At 45.8% G+C, this 24,200-nt stretch overlaps 1 long non-coding RNA gene across 1 annotated transcript; it reads right to left on the reverse strand.

The window, feature by feature from the left end:
- Positions 1 to 11,685: 11,685 nt before the first annotated feature.
- On the reverse strand, positions 11,686 to 21,234 carry LOC139047398 (uncharacterized). Its single transcript, XR_011507143.1, has 3 exons — positions 21,120 to 21,234; positions 14,270 to 14,428; positions 11,686 to 12,000 (listed from the first exon to the last, which is right to left on the reverse strand). It is a non-coding gene; the product is annotated as an uncharacterized lncRNA (long non-coding RNA).
- Positions 21,235 to 24,200: the final 2,966 nt, after the last annotated feature.

Genomic DNA, 24,200 nt, shown 5'->3' on the forward strand with positions numbered 1-24,200 from the left:
CGTGCGACTGCGCGCCCACATGGCTCACTCATAGTCGTTTTGACAAGTGTCGTCTCGCCCTTTATCATTGACAGTGGTTCAGTGTGCTGATACATTGACACACGAAGTTCATTTAGTTTTATAGCTATTAGGGGCCGGCGCAAAAAGAAGTAAAGATAACGGCAGAACCCATCTCATCGATGACTGTCGACAGTAATGCGTTAGCATTGAGCCGCTATAGGGACAACGTATTGCCACTGTCGAAACGAGTTAAGCGTAAAACTGGACGAGTCGGTTCATCCTCGTGGTTGAAGCGGCGCAAAAATAACGGCAAACACAAGTTAGAGAAATACACAGGGCAGGCGCCGACCTGTGTATTTTCCCGCTTTGCGTTGCCGTTATGTTTGCGCCGCTTTCACCGCGAAGAGTTGTGTGTGAGGCTTATATCGCAGCGGGGAGCCTTTCGCGCTTCCCTAAGGACACCCGGCGCCATCTAGAACCGCCGCCGCAAAGCCTGCGGGTGGCCTCCGAGATGCGTGGCTCGCTGGTGCACGCAAACGTTACGGTAGATTAGTTGCGTGATTTTAGTTTGGCTTATAGTGTTCCAAACAGCCTCAATTATTGAAAAGTCACTCGACAGTTTTAGCTACAATTTAAGCGAATTGGCAACAGGATTTAGCGAAACCTCGGCGAACTCGTGGTCCCAGTTTAGCGGCATGCTCGAAAATAGCGTTGACAACACTGATTTCTCGAAGTGCCGTAAAGTACCGCTTATGCTTCATAGCATTAAGGTGGATGCCGCTTTCAAAGCAAAAGGACAAGCACTCCCTCGGTACGTGGTTCGATGTCGACGCCATATTATGACGAATCGACGTGCGAGGACATATGATGACAATTACGACTCGCCGCTGATCCGCTCGAATGCATGACTTACCAAATGCGCAATGAGTTTGTACATTCTGTGACTGCGTAAACGTCACAGTCGCAACTGCGAACCACGCATCAACAGGAACGTAACTCACCCGAGGTGATGAAGCACGACCCGCCACGCCACGTTTAGCGGCGCTGACCGCTCTTCAAGTCGCCTTCAGTTTTCGTCCGCGAACGCGCGCGAGTGACCCTTGTCGTATCGCTTAACTTTGCCACGAGCGGAAGCAACACTTCTGTGCCGCCTGTGGCTCGGCGTGGCATTCACAAACTCCTACTCATTCCGCATTGGTATGGCCGACAACCCTACTTGTGACACCTGCGGCTGCGAGGAGACGATTGAGGACCTCCTTTGTGACTGTCCCTGTTACAAAGTGCCAAGAAAAGTGCTCGTGACAGCTCTCGAAAAACTGGACAATCGCCCCTTTACAGAAGAAAAAGCTCTAGGCCATTGGTCCAGACGGGCTTCGGCACTCAAGGCCTTAAGGGCTTTGCTTAAGTTTTAAAGGACATGCAAATTGTGCGACCGCCTTTGAATGCTGTAGTGCGTAGTTTCGCGTTACTGTTTGAATTTTCCGGTTTCAATTTTCCCCCCTCTTCTTTCTCCTTTTATTCCCTTTCCCCCTTTCCCCAGCACAGGGTAGCCAACCGGTACTTACACTGCTAACCTCCCTGTCTTTCCTTTCCTTTGTCTCCTCCTCCTTGTCACTAACAACCGACTCCTTGTTGACGCTTTATCGAGAGATGGTGATTTATTGATCTCGCGATGCGGAAGACTAATAAAAAAAAAGAAAGCAGGCTTGTGGGACTCTTGCTGAATCACCGCCGAATTTTTAACGAAGCTGTTTTTTTTTCGAGCACTTGCATTACGAATTTCAGCTGCCGGAAATTAAACCATCGAATTCGAAACGTTGCCCACCTAGGAGTCGCCCGTTTGAAATCGTTCCCGCATATAGCGCTTTCGAGCACTTTCTTTGAACAATTTGTGCTACGAAGCCTGTTATTCATCAGCACGCATTTCACTTCGCGAACGCATCGGCTATAATTTTACCCCATATTCGCTGAATTTGATGCTGGTGACATTTATAGTTATCTCAGGGCAGCAACGGGGCTAAATGGTGGGCTAATTGGCACGTGATGAACTAAAATGAGAACAAGCGAACGAAACGCCAAGACAAAAAGAAAAGAGTACGTAAGGCGAATGGTGTACACCTAGCTAGGTGCTGTTCTTGGTGGATTGCACAGCTTGGTGATATCTCGGTGAACAAAAGCCATGCCAAAGTCTGGGAAGTTCATCGCACTGCTGCCATCAATGTTACGACGTGGTAGTTAACTTGTGCCCTTCTAAGGCCCCGAAATATTCCTTGGAGGCACAGGTCACAATGTTCTCACAATGTTTTCTCCCTTTTGTTGCAAAGTCAACGAATCCGAAAGAAAGGCTGGAAGCATTATACATTACACTTTATATTTCCGACTCTCCCAGAAATCTACAGTACAATGAACCACAGCCACTCAAAATGCGAAAAAAGAATTCAGGTTACCTTTTCTTTGTGTGCTCAATATATAAAACAAAACAAAAAGAGCGATTGAAGCCTCACCATTGGGGTACATGGTGGTACATGGGTGCACGTGTCAATAGGTTAGAATAAATGCGCGGAACTAACCCCTCAACAATGTAGTGAAATAGGAAAACCAGCCAACTCGCAAGTAAAGCAATCGTCAGCACGCGTTTATTAGAGTGAACGTATTCTCACAAAGCCTCAAAAGTGGAGCGGAACGAGAAAAGCAGCGATTTCCCGAGCGAAGGAATGGCCAGCCCATATATGTTGGAATTATTGTGCTCCAATAACCCCTTAAGCATGGAGTTAAACTGGAAAACCCATCAGCTCCCGTCTAAACCAGCTTCCAGCATTCGTTTGTTAGAGTGAATGTACTGCTTGCAACCTTTAGAAATGCAATGAAACGAAAAAAAAGAGCAACTGAATCCAACGTACAGGAGCTGCCAACACTCCTACGTTAGGGTCAATAGACTAGGAGAAACCTTCAGCAGTGACGTTAAATTGAAATTCCAGCGAGATTTCCTATTAAAGAATTTTGTCAGCACTGCCTTGTTAGGTTGCATGCGCCCCGAGAAATGCTAAGAAATAGAAGTTTAATCCGAAAAGCAGTCCATGTAACGCAATGGACAGTGCTTCTTTATAAGTGCAAATGTACTGCGAAGACCATTAAAATTTAAATGAATATATGCAACAAAAAAAAGCAGTTACTCCCGCGTAGTGTAACTCCACGCACTGCACTGTTTTTTGGAGTTCAGCACGTCAAAGGCTTCGTGTAAAGTGGGATGATAGGCACAGCGTGGTGGCGCCACTTTAGATCTCGGCATATTACAAGCTCTCGCGTATATCAGAGAAGGCTATTTGAATAGCAAAGCGAGGAGTACGAATGCAGGCGATGAAAGGTTTATCGCATTAGCAAGACGTTCAATTGAGCTTGAGTCGTCATTGTTTGTGTGCCTTTTCTATGTGGTTTGGTTAGCGCTGCGATGGAGGGAATAACTTGCTTGGCCTTAGTGTGAGGCGCCACGTGAGAAGAGCAGGTGGCGAAGACATACCGTAAGATCCCCTACGTTGCCCACCACGATTTGAATCCGTGCAAATGACCAAGTGGGCGGTCAGTAGGGCTTTTATTCAGCGGTTTAACCGCCTGCTTTTGATCGAACAGTTCATAAATCTGTGTCAGTGAGCTCATTACAACTTGCGCATGTGTTTAACAAAAAGGAAAGGAAGAGCATGTTAGACTCCGGAGGCGTACCTGAATCAACATGGTATTTACAACTGCATAAAACAAGATGGATACAAAGGAACAAAAGAAAGGCGGAGTGTTACTACTTAAAGGGAAGATGACATTATTATTATTATTATTATTATTATTATTATTATTATTATTATTATTATTATTATTATTATTATTATTATTATATGGAAACACATAAGGAGCAAGCTTGCAACTGCCACCCACAGGGGCACAACGCGTGCCTACTAAGACCGCTGCGTACCCATTCTTTTCTCAAGGACCGACGCCGCGAGGCAACTTGGCATTCTAGCACGCACGATCTCCTTGGGAGAGTGGAACAGCGCACATATAAGGCGCACAAGATTTCACAGACTAAACCCGTCACTTCAACTCAGACCTCCAGGGGGTCTACACCGACGTGAAGCGTCTCTTCTGTGTCGGTTATTGCTTGGAGTTGCCTTCACGAATGCCTACTCAGCACTAATGGGAATGGCTGATACTCCTGCATGTGATGTTTGCGGATGCGAGGAGAACATTGACCACTTATTCTGCCAATGTCCTCAATTTCAATCACGAAGACAGTCTTTGTGCAACACATTGAGGAAACTAGATGATCGTCCTCTGAGTGAACAGGCCATATTAGAGCACCGTCCCGACCGATCATCGGCTCAGAAGGCAGTGAATGCACTTTTGTGTTTTCGCAGAACTTCTGGTTTGCTCAAGCGTCTTTAACTGAAGTGCTGTCCGTACACGTATCTACACCTTATCTCTCCCTTCTCTCTCTTCCCCTTCTCCCATCCCCCAGTGTAGGGTAGCCAACCAGTCTATTGACTGGTTAACATCCCTGCCTTCCTGAATTCTACTCTCTCTCTCTTTCTCTCTACTCTTTCGTGAGGAGGGAATGAAAAGAGAAGTTAGGAAACAACGAAACAGGAAATAGAATAGGAAATAAACAAACTACAGGGACACGGACAAACGAAAGTAGGAAAACGGTAGAAACGTCGATAAACGAGAGGCCAAATCAGTTTTCTGCATGAAAGTTAGCAAGGCTCTATGGGCCTAGTCGCGTTGGGCCGCACTCCCTCTCAGAAACAGGCAATCGTCAAGGACCGTACACTTGAGTCCAGTCAGTCCATATTCCTTTTATTGGCAGTGCACGTTGTGTGACGAATGCGGGACACTCCAATATAAGGCGTTCAAGGGTCTCACAGGAACATGTACCACAGTGTACACAGTGTACCACAGTGTACCACGGGATGTACATGACGGACTGTCCACAGATACAAGCGTTCGCGCACCAACACAGGGTCGTAGAGTTAGTCAAGACGTACGTCTCAACTGGTACCCTTTATTAGCCTGACTAAAGCCTCATAATTATAACCTCATAAAGCCTCATAATTATAGCTTCAGCATCATGTTGTTAAGCAGGAAAGAAATCCCAAAGCAACTCATGAGCCAGAACGAGCAGCACCCAATCATGTTCAAATAATAAACATCAGAGCGCATTAAGTATCCTTGACGCGATAAAGTCATCATGTATTTATTTTTACGATAATAACTGGTAGCCACTTATAGAAGGCGTTATTGCATGGGCTACAGTAGACAACAGCAAGTATGCCAAAAAGAAACAATCGATTTTTGCATAAACTGGCAGTGTAATGGTGAGAAAAGGCCCAAGAGTGAGTGTGTGAGTGAGTGAGTGAGTGAGTGAGTGAGTGAGTGAGTGAGTGAGTGAGTGAGTGAGTGAGTGAGTGAGTGAGTGAGTGAGTGAGTGAGTGAGTGAGTGAGTGAGTGAAACAACTTCATTCTGTCCACAAGAGACGCGAGTAAACTCAACGTCACCTGGCTAGGCCTACTCGGGGACCATCAGGTCCTCTCGCGGCCCTCTGGACTGCCAGGATTTGAGTGGTCTGGTCCTGGGCCCTAATGAGATTCATCATTTCCTCTTGGGTGAAAGGGGGACCGGCAGAGGCGCAGCCCCATAGGACATGCTCGAAGTCCGCATAACCACCACACCGTTCGGGCTTGGGAACCGCTCGGGGTGCATTGTGTGCAGTGCCGCGGGGCTCGGGTAAGTGCTTGTTTGTAGAAGTCTGAGAGTGACTGCCTGGGCCCTGCACAGCGAGAAGTGCGGCAAAGGCAGGAGTCTTCCCAAGAGTTAAAAATCATCAAGAAATTAAAGATGATGCAACGCTTATCAGTATAACGCCGTTATGTTGAATGACAGAAATTGATTTTGCTGGCGGGAGAGATATATAAAGGATACTTGGAAAACAGGTTTGCAGATCCAACGCAAATGATGAAATCTGAAAAATTATGTTCAACTAAATTTCATGTGTAATTTAGTTGTAACGTCATTCAACGTTTGACAATATGCACCGCACATATCACATCATTCGTTTCGTGTAATTTATATTCTTAAGCACTACGCCGCTAACAAACTAAGCCGAAATGCAAATACCATGTCAGGCAGATGCATAATTTGAGTCATCGACGAAGTGATGTGACCAGGAAGATTATGGATGATCATTGTCTACAGAAGAATGGCGATAAGATTAGTACGTATAGGAGCATACAATTAAGGATTTTAAACTCTTTGTGTGACGGTAGCCAATAACCATTCTGGAGGATTGTACAAGGATGGCTTTATAGTACTTAAGATGTTAAAAATAGGGTAGCTCACACCTTAGATATTTAAGAAAATCAAATAATTCCATGAACATCCTGCGCCATACGGTTTAGAGGTCTGTGTGCTTTGGAGGCAACTTCAAGCCGATGTTATATCTACAGCCTTTTTGTCAATATGCCTTGCTCGCTAAACCGAAACATCTTGTGGCACAAACCCAATTGCCAGAGAGAATATTAATGAAGCCGTTGAATGTCTTGCGCTATTCTATTAGGAGATCTGTGTGCGCCAGAGTGACACATAGAAAGAGAAGTTACAAAGGGCGGCGCATGTCTAGTGAAAAAGTTACAAGAGAAGATGAACAGACAACCTTATTTTTAAAAAATGGAGGAAAAATTACAGCCCTAAAGCTTGCGACATTTTATTGTACGCACTCTTTCAAAGAGTCTACCGGCGTGTTGGAAGACTTAATTGCTAACAACATATTATTCAATAACGACGGACGTGATTAATCGTTGAAGAATGATGGGACCATTAGGTTGCCCTGAGTATTGTACAATACATTCACCTTCGTTGTTCAGATGAATCAAGCCAACACTTGGCTTTAGTCAAACCAAAGAGCAAGCATAGGTATTCATGAACTGGGTATTCTGCAATGGATAATGCCCACGTCATCAGTCAGCTCATTGAGAAATTTGCGGAGTACAAGGAAATTCCTCGCATGGCTTTTGCGAATCTTCAAAAGGCATTCGATCCCGTAGAAATACCCGCAGTCGTTGAGCATTGTATGTGTAGTCAAGGGGTATAGTAAGCATGCGTGAATACCTAAGCAAACGTCTATCAAGATTCTACAGCTACCTTATTCTCTGGAAAAGTGCTTAAACTCTGATCGAGAAAGGGGTCAGGCAAAGAGGCACGACCTCTCCAATGCTATTCACTGCATGCTCAGAAGCATTCAAGTTGATATACTGGGGAAGATAGGTGCAAGGGTCAACGGGGAATATCTTAGTAACCTTAGTTTTCCAGATGACAATTTCTTGTTCGGCACAAATAGAAAATAACTGCAACAAGTTATTGAGGAGCTTAGCCAAAAAAGAAATGCAAGAGTAAGCCTGAAGATTATTATGCCGAAGGTTAAGATAATGTTCAGAAGCCTGGGAACGAGAAACCGTGGTTGGCAGTAAGCCTGCATAATCTGGAAGAGCGTGTTTGTCTAGGCCAGTTACTCGCTAGGGACCCTGATCGTAAAATATAACCATCATCGTACTCGGACCATCATCGTAAAAATAAGTACATGATGACTTTCTCGCGTCAAGGATACCTATTGCGCTCTGATGTTTACTATTTGAACATGGTTATGGTGCTGCTCTTTCTAGCTCATGAGTTGCTTTGGCATTTCTTTTCTGCTTAACAACATGCTGTTGCCGGTAAAATTATGAGGCTTTATGATATTATAATTACAAGGCTTTAGTCAGAGCTGAAAAGGACGCAGGTTGAGACTTATGTCTTGACTAACATAACGACTCTCTGTTCGTGTGCGAACACTTGTATCGTCAAGGACGTGTGACAGTCCGTCGTGTACGTCCCATGGCTCCTGTCAAACACCTGAACACCTTATGTTGGATTGTCCCGCATTCGTCACACAACGTGCACTGCTAATTAAGGAATGTTGACCTATTTGACTCAAGTGTCGACCATTGACGATTGCCTGTGTCCGAGAGGGAGTGCTGCTCAACGTGACCGGGTCCATAGATACTTGCTCACTTTCACGTAGAAAACTGATTTGGCACCCGCTTATAGACGTTCGTTCCGTGTTCCTACTTCCTTTCGTCCGTGTCTCTGTCGTTTGTCTATTTCCTATTTTCTTTCCTATTTCTTTGTTTCCTATCTTCACCTCTTTTCATTCCATCCTCCAATAAGAGTAGACGGGCGCTGTGCCCTTTTCGGTGGCCTTTGTGAGCTTGCTCCCTCCCTGTTTCCTTTGTGTGCTTGTATGTATCCATATAATAATATATGGATACATATATTATTATATGTATCCATATTGTATAATGTATATGTATCCATATACCTGCCTGCTTATACATATATGTATCCATATATGTATAAGCAGACATTAATAATAATAATAATAATAATAATAATAATAATAATAATGTCTGCTTTTTGATTAGTAACACTCCGCCTTTCTTTCTTTTGTTCCTTTGTATCCATATTGAGCAAAACGAGAACAAGGTGAAAGCAGGGGCCAACGTTTCGACAAGTGGATTTGTCTTCTTCAAGAAGAGAACTCCACCAGTCGCCTTTAAGAATACAAGTCCACTTGTCAAAACGCTGGCTCCTGCTTTCACTTTGTTCTCGTTTTGCTCATCGTCTTCAATTTCCATCTCCCGCGCTGGATTTGTATCCATGTTGTGGTTGATGCAGTTGGAAATACCATGTTGATTTAGGTACACATCCGGGGTCTAACATGCTCTTCATTTCCTTCGTGCTAAATATATGCGCAAGTTGTAATCACCTCACTGACATAGATTCATGTACTGTTCGATCAAATGCAGGCTGTTAAACGGCCGAAGAAAAAAACCTACTGAACACCCGCTCGCTCATTTGCACGGATTCGAATCGTGGTGGGCAACGTAGGGGATCTTACGGTATGTCTTCGCCACCTGCTCTCCTCCCACGGAGCCTCACACTAAGGGCAAACAAGTTATTCCCTCCGTCACAGCGCTAACCAAACCACATAGAAAAGGCACACAAAAAACGACGACTCAAGCTCAATTGAACGTCTTGCTAATGCGATAAACCTTTCATCATTCAACCTGCATTCGTACTCCTCGCTTTGCTATTCAAATAGCCTCCTCTGATATACGCGAGAGCTTGTCATATGCGGAGATCTAAAGTGGCGCCACCACGCTGTACCTATCACCCCACTTTACACGAAGCGTTTCACGTGCTAAAAACAGTGCAGTGCGTGGAGTTACACTATGGGGGAGTAACTGCTTGTTTTTGTAACATATATTCATTTAAATTTTAATGGTCTTCGCAGTACATTTGCACTTATAATGAAGCACTGTCCATTGCTTTACGTGGACTGCTTTTCGGATTAAACTTTTATTTCTTAGCATTTCTCGGGGCGCATGCAATCTAACAAGGCAGTGCTGACAAAATTCTTTAATGGGAAATCTCGCTGGAATTCAAATTTAACGTCACTGCTGAAGGTTTCTCCTTGTCTATTCACCTGAATGCAGGCGTGCTGGCATCTCCTGTACATTGGATTCAGTTGTTCTTTTTTTTTCTCGTTTCGTTCCAGTTCTAAACGTTGCAAGGAGTACATTCACTCTAACAAACGAATGCTGGCAACTCGTTTATACGGGAGCTGATGGATTTTCCATTTTAACTCCATGTTTAAGGGGTTATAGGAGTACATTAATTCCAGCATATATGGGCTGGCCATTCCTTCACGCGGAAGTTCGTTGCTTTTCTCGTTTCGCTCCACTTTTGAGGCTTTGTGAGAATACAGTCACTCTAATAAACGAGTGCTGGCGATTGCTTTGCGCGTGAGTTGGCTGGTTTTCCTATTTCACTACATTGTTGAGGGGTTAGTTCGGCACATTAATTCTAACCTATTGACACGTGTATCCCGCGCGTCTTAAGGGTGACTGCAATGGTGAGGCTTCAATCATTCTTTTTGTTTTGTTTTATATATTGAGCACACAAAGAAAAGGTAACCTGAATTCTTTTTTCGCATTTTGAGTGGCTGTGGTTCATTGTACTGTAGATTTCTGGGAGAGTCGGAAATATAAAGTGTAATGTATAATGCTTCCAGCCTTTCTTTCGGATTCGTTGACTTTGCAACAAAAGGGAGAAAACATTGTGAGAACATTGTGACCTGTGCCTCCAAGGAATATTTCGGGGCCTTAGAAGGGCACAAGTTAACTACCACGTCGTAACATTCATGGCAGCAGTGCGATGAACTTCGCCGACTTTGGCATGGCTTTTCTTCACCGAGATATCACCAAGATGTGCAATCCACCAAGAACAACACCTACGTAGGTGTCCAGCATTCGCCCTACGTACTCTTTTTTTTTTGTCCGCGTGTTTCGTTCGCTCATTCTCATTTCACACACAACTCTTCGCGGTGAAAGCGGCGCAAACATAACGGCAACGCAGAGCGGGGAAATACACAGGTCGGCGCCTGCCCTTTGTATTTCTCTAACTTGTGTTTGCCGTTATATTTTGCCCCGCTTTTACCACGAAGATGAACCGACTCGTCCAGTTTTACGCTTAACTCGTTTCGACAGTGGCAATACGTTGTCCCTATAGCGGCTCACTGCTCACGCATTACTGTCGACAGTCATCGATGAGATGGGTTCTGCCGTTATCTTTACTTTTCTTTTGCGCCGGCCCCTAATGGCTATAAAAAATAAATCAATTTCGTGCATCAATGTATCAGCACACTGAACCACTGTCAATGACAAAGCGCGAGACGACTTTCGTCAAAACGACTATGAGTGAGCCATGTGGGCGCGCACTCGCACGCGTCGCCAAGCGTCGGCAGGCGTACGCGCGGTCTTTGCTTAAGTTTAAGTGCGCCCTTCATCTAGCTGACGACGAAGGACGAAGTTACACGAATCACATTGGTCAGATCGCTGTGCGCCTATCACACCGCTGTGACGCTTTTCCGCAACTGGTCAAGCGAGTCGTGTCATGTGGTTAAACACGTTTTGCCTCCCCGTAGTCTGAAATACATCCCAACTACGAAGCCGATGCTCGACTTAATGTAAGTGACGCGCCTGTCGTGAACGCGCCGTAGCAAACACACAGTGACCGTCTTTCGGCAGGTTCGCGTCACGCGTCGTTCAGATCGAGTCAAGCGTGGGCTTCAGGGTAGGGTGCATTCCCGACTCTCCGAACTGGACCTGGGAAGCCAACTGGCGACCCTCGACCAGGCCCGGCGAGCCGCGATCGCCAGTGGAGCCCTGTCAGAGGGAACCACCCAGGAATACACCGCGCAACGGTTTCTGCAATAATAGAGTTCCTCCTCCTCCTCCTTCTCCCGAATACGAGGGTTAACGCTGAATCCACGAGGCCCACCGTGGTGGCTGAGGGACGCGTTTGTAACGGAAATATGCATGGCGTGTCTTGTAACGCGCACGCCGCCGCCAAGGAAGTCATCCAGCCCAGGCTGGTTAAGCGAGGAATTCATTAAAGAGTGTGTGACGCAGTGACAACGATGCTCGATTTCGTGCAATAACGCCTTCCCAACTGCACCGTGATGGTTAACCTCAATTAAATCATTCGCCATACATGCCCGCGTTTAATTTGTGGCCCGTAACGCCATATTTCTGGGGAGAGGCAAAAAAGAGGAACAATCTTTAATGATATGCTTTCTGGAACGTTACATATGCACAATGAGACACCGAAGAATCGATGCTAGTAGGACGAGCCACTTTACACTGTTTAATAACTGACGCTATCGGTACGCGTGGCGCTATGTAGTTTATTAGCAGCCGCTGCTAAACAAAGGGAACGCCGGAGGCGATGATATACATCCGCTGCAATGGGACGGATAGGCACCGATGCTTTCGTCGGTCCCAGCTTCACTGGTAGTAGATCTTGTACGTGGAGTAGGCGTAATGAAAGGCGTGAATGCCTCCGGTCATTAGAACAACGACCTGCGTGAGAGTAATACAGGAAAAAAAATTATGGCACAAATCATCGAAGATGATAGTTAAAGCCATCGATAGATAGCTTTCTTGTTTGAACTGCTCCATATCCCGATGCCAACCATGAATCACTAAACTCAGTTGCGGGCGCTTCGCCTTTTTTTTTCTTTTTTCATTAAACGTTCTACTTCCTCAAAGACGCATCAGCACAAATACGAAGTGGTCGTCTCGTTGCTAGCCACAATGCCAAATGGCATAACAACACCGTATAGCTTGTTGCAATCGCAGCACCCCGGTTGAATCTTCGGAGCAAACTCAATTACCCCTGCAGCATGTTGGCTCCGGTGCTGGGCAAAGACACCTTGGAATTATATCACGACGCGATACAAGGTACTCGGACAACAAGTATTTGAGATACAGATATAAGATGCTATATATACAGATATAAATGCAATGCGGCTATTCAACAAGAATTGCCGCATTGCATTTACGTGGTTTATTAGTAGAAGCAAATATCATATATTTTGTTTTGGAGGAATTCATTTGTAGCTTATGTTGTAACCAGCAAGAGAGTTGTTTCAGATAATTGTTAACATTTAATTCGAGCTCTGTTAAAGTAGCAGCTTTATATAATATGTTAGTATCATCTGCATACATAACTAGTTCAAGAGACTCGGGGATGTCACACAGATCATTAATAAATATTATAAACAGAAAAGGTCCAAGTATTAATTCTTGTGGAACACCCGTTACGATTTCCGGGTAAGATGAAACATCAATATTTACACAGACATATTGATAGCGATTGGTTAAGTAATGTCGTAAAAGGTCCAATACGATACCTCGTACACCGCACTGCTCCAAATTGATAATTAATAAACTGTGGCATACTGAATGAAAGCCTTTCCTAATGTCTACAAATAATCCTAGCGTGTACATTTTATTTTCAATATTTGTTATTACTTTATGTTAGATATTGAGAAGAGCTGCTTCACAAGATTTATTTTTTTGGAATCCATACTGCATGTCACTAATTACACTATATTTACTGAAAAATGTTTGTAGTCTAACATTCAGGGCACTCTCGAACACCTTTGATAGAACAGCTAAGACAGATATCGGCCGGAAATTCGTCATTAAATGATCATCACCACCTTTGTAAATAGGGCATGCGCGTGCTATTTTGAGAAAATCAGGAAATATACCGCTTTCAAACATTCTGTTTATGATGTGAACAATGACAGGTGCAATTAGTCGGCAGTATATTTAATCGGTACTGGTCTCACATCGCCATACCCGGCAGAGACGTTGTTTCTTTTACTTTAAACAGCAGCTGCACAACTTCAGCAGGTGTAACAGGTGTAAGTATCACTGAGTTAGTAAGACTGAATTTATTCACTATATATGTTGCCGTGGGTTCCTCCCTGTCGGAATGCTGGGTACTGCTGACGAAATATTCATTCAGAGCAGCTGTTGCTTCTCTGCCTGTCGACACGCCAGTGGCCGCCTTTATGTTTATCTCCGTGTTCTGTCTTTTGGTAGATGTTAAGTCTCTAACTTCATTCCAAACTTTCCTAGGGTCATTTTTTTTAGCAAAACAGTTCATAGTACTTAATTTTTGCTTGCTTTAATTCACTGTTGACCTTATTTCTGTATTTTTTGCAATCAGTCAACAACTGCGCACTCCTGCATTTTACAAACAGGTGATACATTTTGTTTTTTCTTGTTATCATTTTGGCAAAGCAGCATTTACCCAGGGTTTTCATATTTCCTTGCTCCTCTGATTGCACGATTTCAACGGAAACGCTAGGTCGTAGCACGTAAATAATTTTATGAAAGAACAATTCGTGGGCTGCATTTGGATCTTGTTTTTCAAATACAGATGACCGGTCTGTTGATAGGATCAAAGCACGAAAAGTTTCTAATGCGCTTGCGTGGAAACTGCGAATCTGCGCTTTCTTCCCTCCCCCCCTCCCCCCTCGTTTGTGCGCGTAAGGAACGAAACAAGGTCGGTGCAATGTCGAAACCTGATTTCGCTACCTTCCCCAACCCAATTTGGGAAATTCTTTCAATTGATCAATTAAGTACTTCGATTTCTCGCGCACATCGGCCTCTTCCAGAAATCCTCCTCAAGGATCAAAATTTTCCTATGCCAACCACTGCAGACAATTTTCGAAGTAATTTGGCTAGTTTCGCCCGAACGGCTGGTAGATCTTCGAGCTGGACAGCGTTTGTATATTCGGCGCTGAGACTGGAGTCGACGAGCACGGATACTCACGTAGAAAATGATGGGCAGGTAGTAGGCAAAGGTGGCGCTCAGGAAGCTGCACACGAGCATGAAGATGCCTTTGAAGAAGGAGTACGCAGAACCCTCCAGGCAACTCTGCGCTTTCGACTCCATGTTGCCCATAATGAAGTACAACACTAGGCCTCCCAACTGCGATTCACAAGACGCACCCAATTAGTCTCAAGTTTATACGACTTTTCGAAGCATTACATTCTCCTTTTAATTGTATGGAGTGCCATAACGCAGAACTAGCTCCCAAATAAACTGCGATGGCAACCTCGGGCTAGAATGTGTGCATAATCAATAATAGACGGTTGGCAGCAAAGCTTTAACTTGTAGAATTAATAGAAGTGAACACACTGAATGTCAATTAAGGAAACAATGGATAGGTTAAGGTTAAACTGAAATCAAATGTAATTCATATCGTGGATTAGAACATTTATGGACAACAGTAACAGTACTGGTTTAGTGAATATAACAGCCACAACAAAGCGATAAGTAGTGCAGATATAATGCAATCCAACAACGAGAACTGGTATAGGCAAGAAAAAGTTGCGAAGAACAATTAAACCGCGCTAAGCACTAATATTTCTATACGGTGGCGTAAAATGTTGGTAAACCGAGTCAGGCAGCACCCACATAAAAAAAAACTATCGACGGTAATGCGATCAGCACGCCAACAATGCCTGATTTAGGATCTGTGGTGGTCATTCTTCGATTTGCCACTGCTTCGGCTATCTGCGACACACGCTGCATGTCTCCGGGATCGGCCCACTTTCCAATGACGCAAGTTCACCAGGGTCGTTCGTGTGACCATGGAGGCATAACGAGGACTGCGTGTTGACGACGCAGTGACGGCGATGGAATGACAAAGCAGGAATGAGGTCGGTCGAACGAGGAAGGTGGCACGACGACGACAGGATGCTCACAACGCAGTGACGACGATGGAATGACAAAGAAGGAATGTGGTCGGTCGAACGACGAAGGTGGTACGACGACGACAGGATGTTGACAACGCAGTGACGACGATGGAATGACAAAGAAGGAATATGGTCGGTTGAACGACGAAGGTGGTACGACGACGGCAGGATGTTGACAACGCAGTGACGACGATGGAATGACAAAGAAGGAATGTGGTCGGTTGAACGATGGAGGGGGTACGAGGACGACAGGATGTTCACAATGCAGCGACGACGATGGAATGACAAAGAAGGTATGTGGTCGGTTGAACGACGAAGGTGGTACGACGACGGCAGGATGTTGACAACGCAGTGACGACGATGGAATGACAAAGAAGGAATGTGGTCGGTTGAACGATGGAGGGGGTACGACGACGACAGGATGTTCACAATGCAGTGACGACGATGGAATGACAAAGAAGGTATGTGGTCGGTTGAACGACGAAGGTGGTACGATGACGACAGGATGTTCACAATGCAGTGACGACGATGGAATGACAAAGAAGGAATGTGGTCGGTCGAACGACGAAGGTGGTACGACGACGACAGGATGTTGACAACGCAGTGACGACGATGGAATGACAAAGAAGGAATATGGTCGGTTGAACGACGAAGGTGGTACGACGACGGCAGGATGTTGACAACGCAGTGACGACGATGGAATGACAAAGAAGGAATGTGGTCGGTTGAACGATGGAGGGGTTACGACGACGACAGGATATTCACAATGCAGTGACGACGATGGAATGACAAAGAAGGTATGTGGTCGGTTGAACGACGAAGGTGGTACGACGACGACAGGATGTTGACAACGCAGTGACTACGATGGAATGATAAAGAAGGAATGTGGTCGGTTGAACGACGAAGGTGGTACGACGATGACAGGATGTTCACAATGCAGTGACGACGATGGAATGACAAAGAAGGAATGTGGTTGGTTGAACGACGGAGGTGGTACGACGACGACAGGATGTTCACAATGCAGTGACGACGATGGAATGACAAAGAAGGTATGTGGTCGGTTGAACGACGAAGGTGGCACGACGACGACAGGATGTTGACAACGCAGTGACGACGATGGAATGACAAAGAAGGAATATGGTCGGTTGAACGACGAAGGTGGAACGACGACGACAGGATGTTGACAACGCAGTGACGACGATGGAATGATAAAGAAGGAATGTGGTCGGTTGAACGACGAAGGTGGTACGACGACGGCAAGATGTTGACAACGCAGTGACGACGATGGAATGACAAAGAAGGTATGTGGTCGGTTGAACGACGAAGGTGGCACGACGACGACAGGATGTTGACAACGCAGTGACGACGATGGAATGACAAAGAAGGAATATGGTCGGTTGAACGACGAAGGTGGAACGACGACGACAGGATGTTGACAACGCAGTGACGACGATGGAATGATAAAGAAGGAATGTGGTCGGTTGAACGACGAAGGTGGTACGACGACGGCAAGATGTTGACAACGCAGTGACGACGATGGAATGACAAAGAAGGAATGTGGTCGGTTGAACGACGGAGGTGGTACGAGGACGACAGGATGTTCACAATGCAGTGACGACGATGGAATGACAAAGAAGGTATGTGGTCGGTTGAACGACGAAGGTGGTACGACGACGACAGGATGTTGACAACGCAGTGACGACGATGGAATGACAAAGAAGGAATGTGGTTGGTTGAACGACGAAGGTGGTAAGACGACGACAGGATGTTGACAACGCAGTGACGACGATGGAATGACAAAGAAGGAATATGGTCGGTTGAACGACGAAGGTGGTACGACGACGACAGGATGTTGACAACGCAGTGACGACGATGGAATGATAAAGAAGGAATGTGGTCGGTTGAACGACGAAGGTGGTACGACGACGACAGGATGTTGACAATGCAGTGACGACGATGGAATGACAAAAAAGGAATGTGGTCGGTTGAACGATGGAGGTGGTACGACGACGACAGGATGTTCACAATGCAGTGACGACGATGGAATGACAAAGAAGGTATGTGGTCGGTTGAACGACGAAGGTGGTACGACGACAGGATGTTGACAACGCAGTGACGACGATGGAATGACAAAGAAGGAATGTGGTTGGTTGAACGACGAAGGTGGTACGACGACGACAGGATGTTGACAACGCAGTGACGACGGTGGAATGATAAAGAAGGAATGTGGTCGGTTGAACGACGAAGGTGGTACGACGACGACAGGATGTTCACAATGCAGTGACGACGATGGAATGACAAAGAAGGTATGTGGTCGGTTGAACGACGAAGGTGGTACGACGACGACAGGATGTTGACAACGCAGTGACGACGATGGAATGACAAAGAAGGAATGTGGTTGGTTGAACGACGAAGGTGGTACGACGAATGGATGTTGACAACGCAGTGACGACGGTGGAATGATAAAGAAGGAATGTGGTCGGTTGAACGACGAAGGTGGTTCAACCGACCACATTCACAATGTTCACAATGCAGTGACGACGATGGAATGACAAAGAAGGTATGTGGTCGGTTGAACGACGAAGGTGGTACGACGACGACAGGATGTTCACAATGCAGTGACGACGATGGAATGACAAAGAAGGTATGTGGTCGGTTGAACGACGAAGGTGGCACGACGACGACAGGATGTTGACAACGCAGTGACGACGATGGAATGACAAAGAAGGAATATGGTCGGTGGAACGACGACGACAGGATGTTGACAACGCAGTGACGACGATGGAATGATAAAGAAGGAATGTGGTCGGTTGAACGACGAAGGTGGTACGACGACGGCAGGATGTTGACAACGCAGTGACGACGATGCAATGACAAAGAAGGAATGTGGTCGGTTGAACGACGACGACAGGATGTTCACAATGCAGTGACGACGATGGAATGACAAAGAAGGTATGTGGTCGATTGAACGACGAAGGTGGTACGACGACGACAGGATGTTGACAACGCAGTGACGACGATGGAATGACAAAGAAGGAATGTGGTTGGTTGAACGACGAAGGTGGTACGACGACGACAGGATGTTGACAACGCAGTGACGACGATGGAATGACAAAGAAGGAATATGGTCGGTTGAACGACGAAGGTGGTACGACGACGACAGGATGTTCACAATGCAGTGACGACGATGGAATGACAAAGAAGGAATATGGTCGGTTGAACGACAAAGGTGGTACGACGACGGCAGTATGTTGACAACGCAGTGACGACGATGGAATGACAAAGAAGGAATGTGGTCGGTTGAACGACGGAGGTGGTACGACGACGACAGGATGTTCACAATGCAGTGACGACGATGGAATGACAAAGAAGGTATGTGGTCGGTTGAACGACGAAGGTGGTACGACGACGACAGGATGTTGACAACGCAGTGACGACGATGGAATGACAAAGAAGGAATGTGGTTGGTTGAACGACGAAGGTGGTACGACGACGACAGAATGTTCACAATGCAGTGACGACGATGGAATGACAAAGAAGGTATGTGGTCGGTTGAACGACGAAGGTGGTACGACGACGACAGGATGTTCACAATGCAGTGACGACGAGGGAATGACAAAGAAGGTATGTGGTCGGTTGAACGACGAAGGTGGCACGACGACGACAGGATGTTGACAACGCAGTGACGACGATGGAATGACAAAGAAGGAATATGGTCGGTGGAACGACGACGACAGGATGTTGACAACGCAGTGACGACGATGGAATGATAAAGAAGGAATGTGGTCGGTTGAACGACGAAGGTGGTACGACGACGGCAGGATGTTGACAACGCAGTGACGACGATGCAATGACAAAGAAGGAATGTGGTCGGTTGAACGACGACGACAGGATGTTCACAATGCAGTGACGACGATGGAATGACAAAGAAGGTATGTGGTCGATTGAACGACGAAGGTGGTACGACGACGACAGGATGTTGACAACGCAGTGACGACGATGGAATGACAAAGAAGGAATGTGGTTGGTTGAACGACGAAGGTGGTACGACGACGACAGGATGTTGACAACGCAGTGACGACGATGGAATGACAAAGAAGGAATATGGTCGGTTGAACGACGAAGGTGGTACGACGACGACAGGATGTTCACAATGCAGTGACGACGATGGAATGACAAAGAAGGAATATGGTCGGTTGAACGACAAAGGTGGTACGACGACGGCAGTATGTTGACAACGCAGTGACGACGATGGAATGACAAAGAAGGAATGTGGTCGGTTGAACGACGGAGGTGGTACGACGACGACAGGATGTTCACAATGCAGTGACGACGATGGAATGACAAAGAAGGTATGTGGTCGGTTGAACGACGAAGGTGGTACGACGACGACAGGATGTTGACAACGCAGTGACGACGATGGAATGACAAAGAAGGAATGTGGTTGGTTGAACGACGAAGGTGGTACGACGACGACAGGATGTTGACAACGCAGTGACGACGATGGAATGACAAAGAAGGAATATGGTCGGTTGAACGACGAAGGTGGTACGACGACGACAGGATGTTGACAACGCAGTGACGACGATGGAATGATAAAGAAGGAATGTGGTCGGTTGAACGACGAAGGTGGTACGACGACGACAGGATGTTGACAATGCAGTGACGACGATGGAATGACAAAGAAGGAATGTGGTCGATTGAACGACGGAGGTGGTACGACGACGACAGGATGTTCACAATGCAGTGACGACGATGAAATGACAAAGAAGGTATGTGGTCGGTTGAACGACGAAGGTGGTACGACGACGACAGGATGTTGACAACGCAGTGACGACGATGGAATGACAAAGAAGGAATGTGGTTGGTTGAACGACGAAGGTGGCACGACGACGACAGGATGTTGACAACGCAGTGACGACGATGGAATGAAAAGAAGGAATATGGTCTGTTGAACGACGAAGGTGGAACGACGACGACAGGATGTTGACAACGCAGTGACGACGATGGAATGATAAAGAAGGAATGTGGTCGGTTGAACGACGAAGGTGGTACGACGACGGCAGGATGTTGACAACGCAGTGACGACGATGGAATGACAAAGAAGGAATGTGGTCGGTTGAACGACGGAGGTGGTACGACGACGACAGGAGTTCACAATGCAGTGACGACGATGGAATGACAAAGAAGGTATGTGGTCGGTTGAACGACGAAGGTGGTACGACGACGACAGGATGTTGACAACGCAGTGACGACGATGGAATGACAAAGAAGGAATGTGGTCGGTTGAACGACGAAGGTGGTATGCCGATGACAGCTTGTTGAATACGCAGTGACGACGATGGAATGACAAAGAAGGAATATGGTCGGCTGAACTACGAAGGTGGTACGACGACGACAGGATGTTGACAACGCAGTGACGACGATGGAATGACAAAGAAGGAATGTGGTCGGTTGAACGACGAAGGTGGTACGACGATGACAGGATGTTGACAACGCAGTGACGACGTTGGAATGACAAAGCAGGAATGAGGTTGGTCGAACGAGGAGGGTGGCACGACGACGACAGGATGTTGACAACGCAGTGACGACGATGGAATGACAAAACAGGAATATGGTTGGTTGAACGACGAAGGTGGTACGACGACGACAGGATGTTGACAACGCAGTGACGACGATGGAATGACAAAGAACGAATGTGGTCCGTTGAACGACGAAGGTGGTACGCCGACGACAGCTTGTTGACGACGCATCGACGACGATGGAATGACAAAGAAGGAATGTGGTCGGTTGAACGACGAAGGTGGTACGCCGATGACAGCTTGTTGACGACGCAGTGACGACGATGGAATGACAAAGAAGGAATGTGGTCGGTTGAACGACGAAGCTAAAAGACAAGCTAGAACCTATCTGCTACTTACTCTTCAAGTTCACGGAGCGAATAGGCTCCCTCGTCTAATGGATCGCAGTAGCTCGGTGGAGCGAGGCGCAATGTAAGCAGCAACTGTCGGCTGTGATGGGGCTTCACGAATTGCCGCTTCTTACACACATTGAGCTAAGATACAATTGAGAATAAGTCGTTCCTACATGACGGTCATAATGAATGCATTCGCTGGCGCCGAACTCGTCAGTTCTGATCTAACAGGGCGCCTTTCTGGTTGCATTGCCGGCTGGTTCCCGCGTGCTTCGTGCCCGAAACAAAAGCCGTCTCGACCAACTACCGTAATACGCCGGATTGAAGTCGATGACTGGGCAGCATTTTCTCGGGGACTGGAAGTAAACTTATATTAAACACATAAACTAAAGAGGAAGATCTACCGGAACACCGGTGCTGGCATATGCATTCTATCGGCAATAACATATGGAGCAGAAACTAGGATGTTAACTAAGACCCATTAGTAGTAACGGGCAAAGAGTATTGAAACCTAATTGTGAGGCGTAACGTTAAGAAAACAGGAACACAGCGGTTTGGATCGGATAGCAAACGGGGATAGGCAATATTGTGGTTGAAATTTGCAGAAAGAATTGCTGACAGGTATGTGTTGTAATGCGTAGGGTGGATAGCCGGTGGTCTATTAAGGTTACATAACCGGTGCCAAATGAAGGTAAGCGCAGTCGAGGACTGGGTGGCGCGACGAATTAAGAAAATTCGCAACCGTAAGGTAGGGATTCTCCCAGAGATCTCATGCACGTTATCTTTGTCGTTATGCTGGAAAATTCCCAATTTTCTTCATAACACCTACATAGTTCACTTCCCTCTGCAACGGGGTTTCCCTTCTCTCAGCACCCATTCTGTAGCTTTAAATGGCCACCAGTTATCGTTTTTACGCATAACATATTCTTCTAAGTTACCTTTCTACCTGTTAATGTAAGCTAGAATATCCAAACAGCTGTCTTCCTGTCTATTAAAAGGACACCAACTATAAAAGCCGTACTGGAGCCGCATTAGTGAATTGCAGTTCTACATTGCCAAATAAGTCACCGTTACCGCGAGAAGAGCCTTGCTAAGCCAGAAAATACGTAAAAATGAGGGACTGCATGGTGGTGACGCCACCGTGAATTTCCCGCACCAGCTCCACGTGACGTCATTAATTTTGACTGCACTCGCTCGGACTCGAGTCTTTATCGGTAAATACCGACTACATATCATATGCAAGGAGACAAAGAGACGACGATTCAAATTAGCCAGTAACAAGAACTTTCGTTGAGCCACAGTGGCCCAAATGCGAATAAGTACTTTGAAAACTGTGTTGTCACGTGTGCAGCACTGACGTACCGACACTGGGAAAATTTCAGCGCGAAAATTAAAAAAATCTTTGGAATGTTGACTATCATCGTCTCTTCTAATAATAAACCAATTACCGCAAAAATAGAACACATAGGTATGAAAGATTGCTTTATCAGTGAAAGCTGACTTGGCATGTCTCTTTATGGGTCTTTTCATTCCCGTTCCGTCGCTCTTACTACAGTCTATATATACTTCTGTAGCTTCTTTGTTAACCTCCAAGTTTCTGCCCCATACGTTAGTACCGGTAGATAAAATGCAATGAACGCACAGCTTTTGTCTTCAAGAATAGCGGTATGCTGCCGGTCATAATTAGGTAATGCCTGCCGCGTACGCTTCAACCCAGTCTTATTCTTCTGTTAAATTTCCTTCTCATGATCAGGGTCCCTTGCGAGTAACTGGTGAGTAACCTAGCGAGTAACTAGCGAGTAACTTGTGTTAATCAGCCCCTAACACAAGGCGTTATTGCAGGGGCTGAAGTAGACAACAGGGAATATGCCAACAAGAAACCATAGATTTTTACATAAACGGGCATTGTAATGGGGAGAAAAGGCCCAAGAGATAAAAGATCACCAAAAAATTAAAAATGATACAACGCTTATCAGTATAACGAAGCTATGTAGACTGACATGATTGCTGCTGCTGGCGGGAAAGAGATCAGTGGATGATATTTGGAAAAAAAAGTTTGCAGATCCAACGCATAATGCTGAAATCTGTAAAATCGTATTCAACTAAATTTCTTGTGTAAGCTACTTGTAACATCATTCAATGTTTGGTGTTATGCGCCGCACATATCACAACATCGGTTTGCTGCAGTTTGTACGCTTAAGCACTACGTCGTTAACAAACTAAGCCGAAAATGCAAATACCAAGTCAGACAAATGCATAATGTGAGTCACCGACGAAGTGATGTCACGAGGAAGACGACGTATGATCACTGTACAGAGAAGAGCGGTCATAAGAATAGTATGCATGCGAACATACAATTAAGGATTTTAAACTTCTTGTGTGACACTGGCCAAGAAACAATCTGGACGATTGCACAAGGATGGGTTCATAGAACTTAAGAACTAAAGAATAGTGTAGCTCACATACCTTAGATATTTAAGAAAATCAAGGAAGTCCACGAACATCCTGCGCCCTACTGTTAAGAGGTCTGTGTACTTTGGAGGCAACTTCGAGCCGATGTTATATCTACAGCCTTTTTTGTCAAAATGCCGTGCTCGCTAAACCGAAATATCCTGTGGCACAGACCCGATTGCCAGAGATTGGTGTAGCTGAAATATTTAAAGAAATATTAAAGAAGCCGTTGAATGTCTTGCGCCGTTCCACTAGGAGATCCGTGCGCTCCAGAGTGACGCATGGAAAGAGAAGTTACAAAAAAGCTACCAAGGGTAGCGCATGTCTGGTGAAAAAGTGACTGGAGAAGATGAACAGACGATAATATTTTTTAAAAAAGGGAGGAAATATTATATCCCTAAAGCTTGAGACATTTTTTTGCCCGCACTGCTTCAAAGCCTCAAGTCTGACGGAGAGTCGGAAAACTTGCCAACAACGTATTATTCAATAAGAATGGACGTGATTAACCATTGAAGAATGATGGGACCATTAGGTTGCTATGAGTGTCGTACAAGACATTCACCTTGGTAGTGTCAAATAGAATCAGGGCAACACTTGACTATAGTCAAACCGAAGAGCAGGCATGGGTATTCAGGAA

The sequence above is a fragment of the Dermacentor albipictus genome, chromosome 7 (assembly GCF_038994185.2).
Source record: "Dermacentor albipictus isolate Rhodes 1998 colony chromosome 7, USDA_Dalb.pri_finalv2, whole genome shotgun sequence".
NCBI lineage: Eukaryota > Metazoa > Arthropoda > Arachnida > Ixodida > Ixodidae > Dermacentor > Dermacentor albipictus.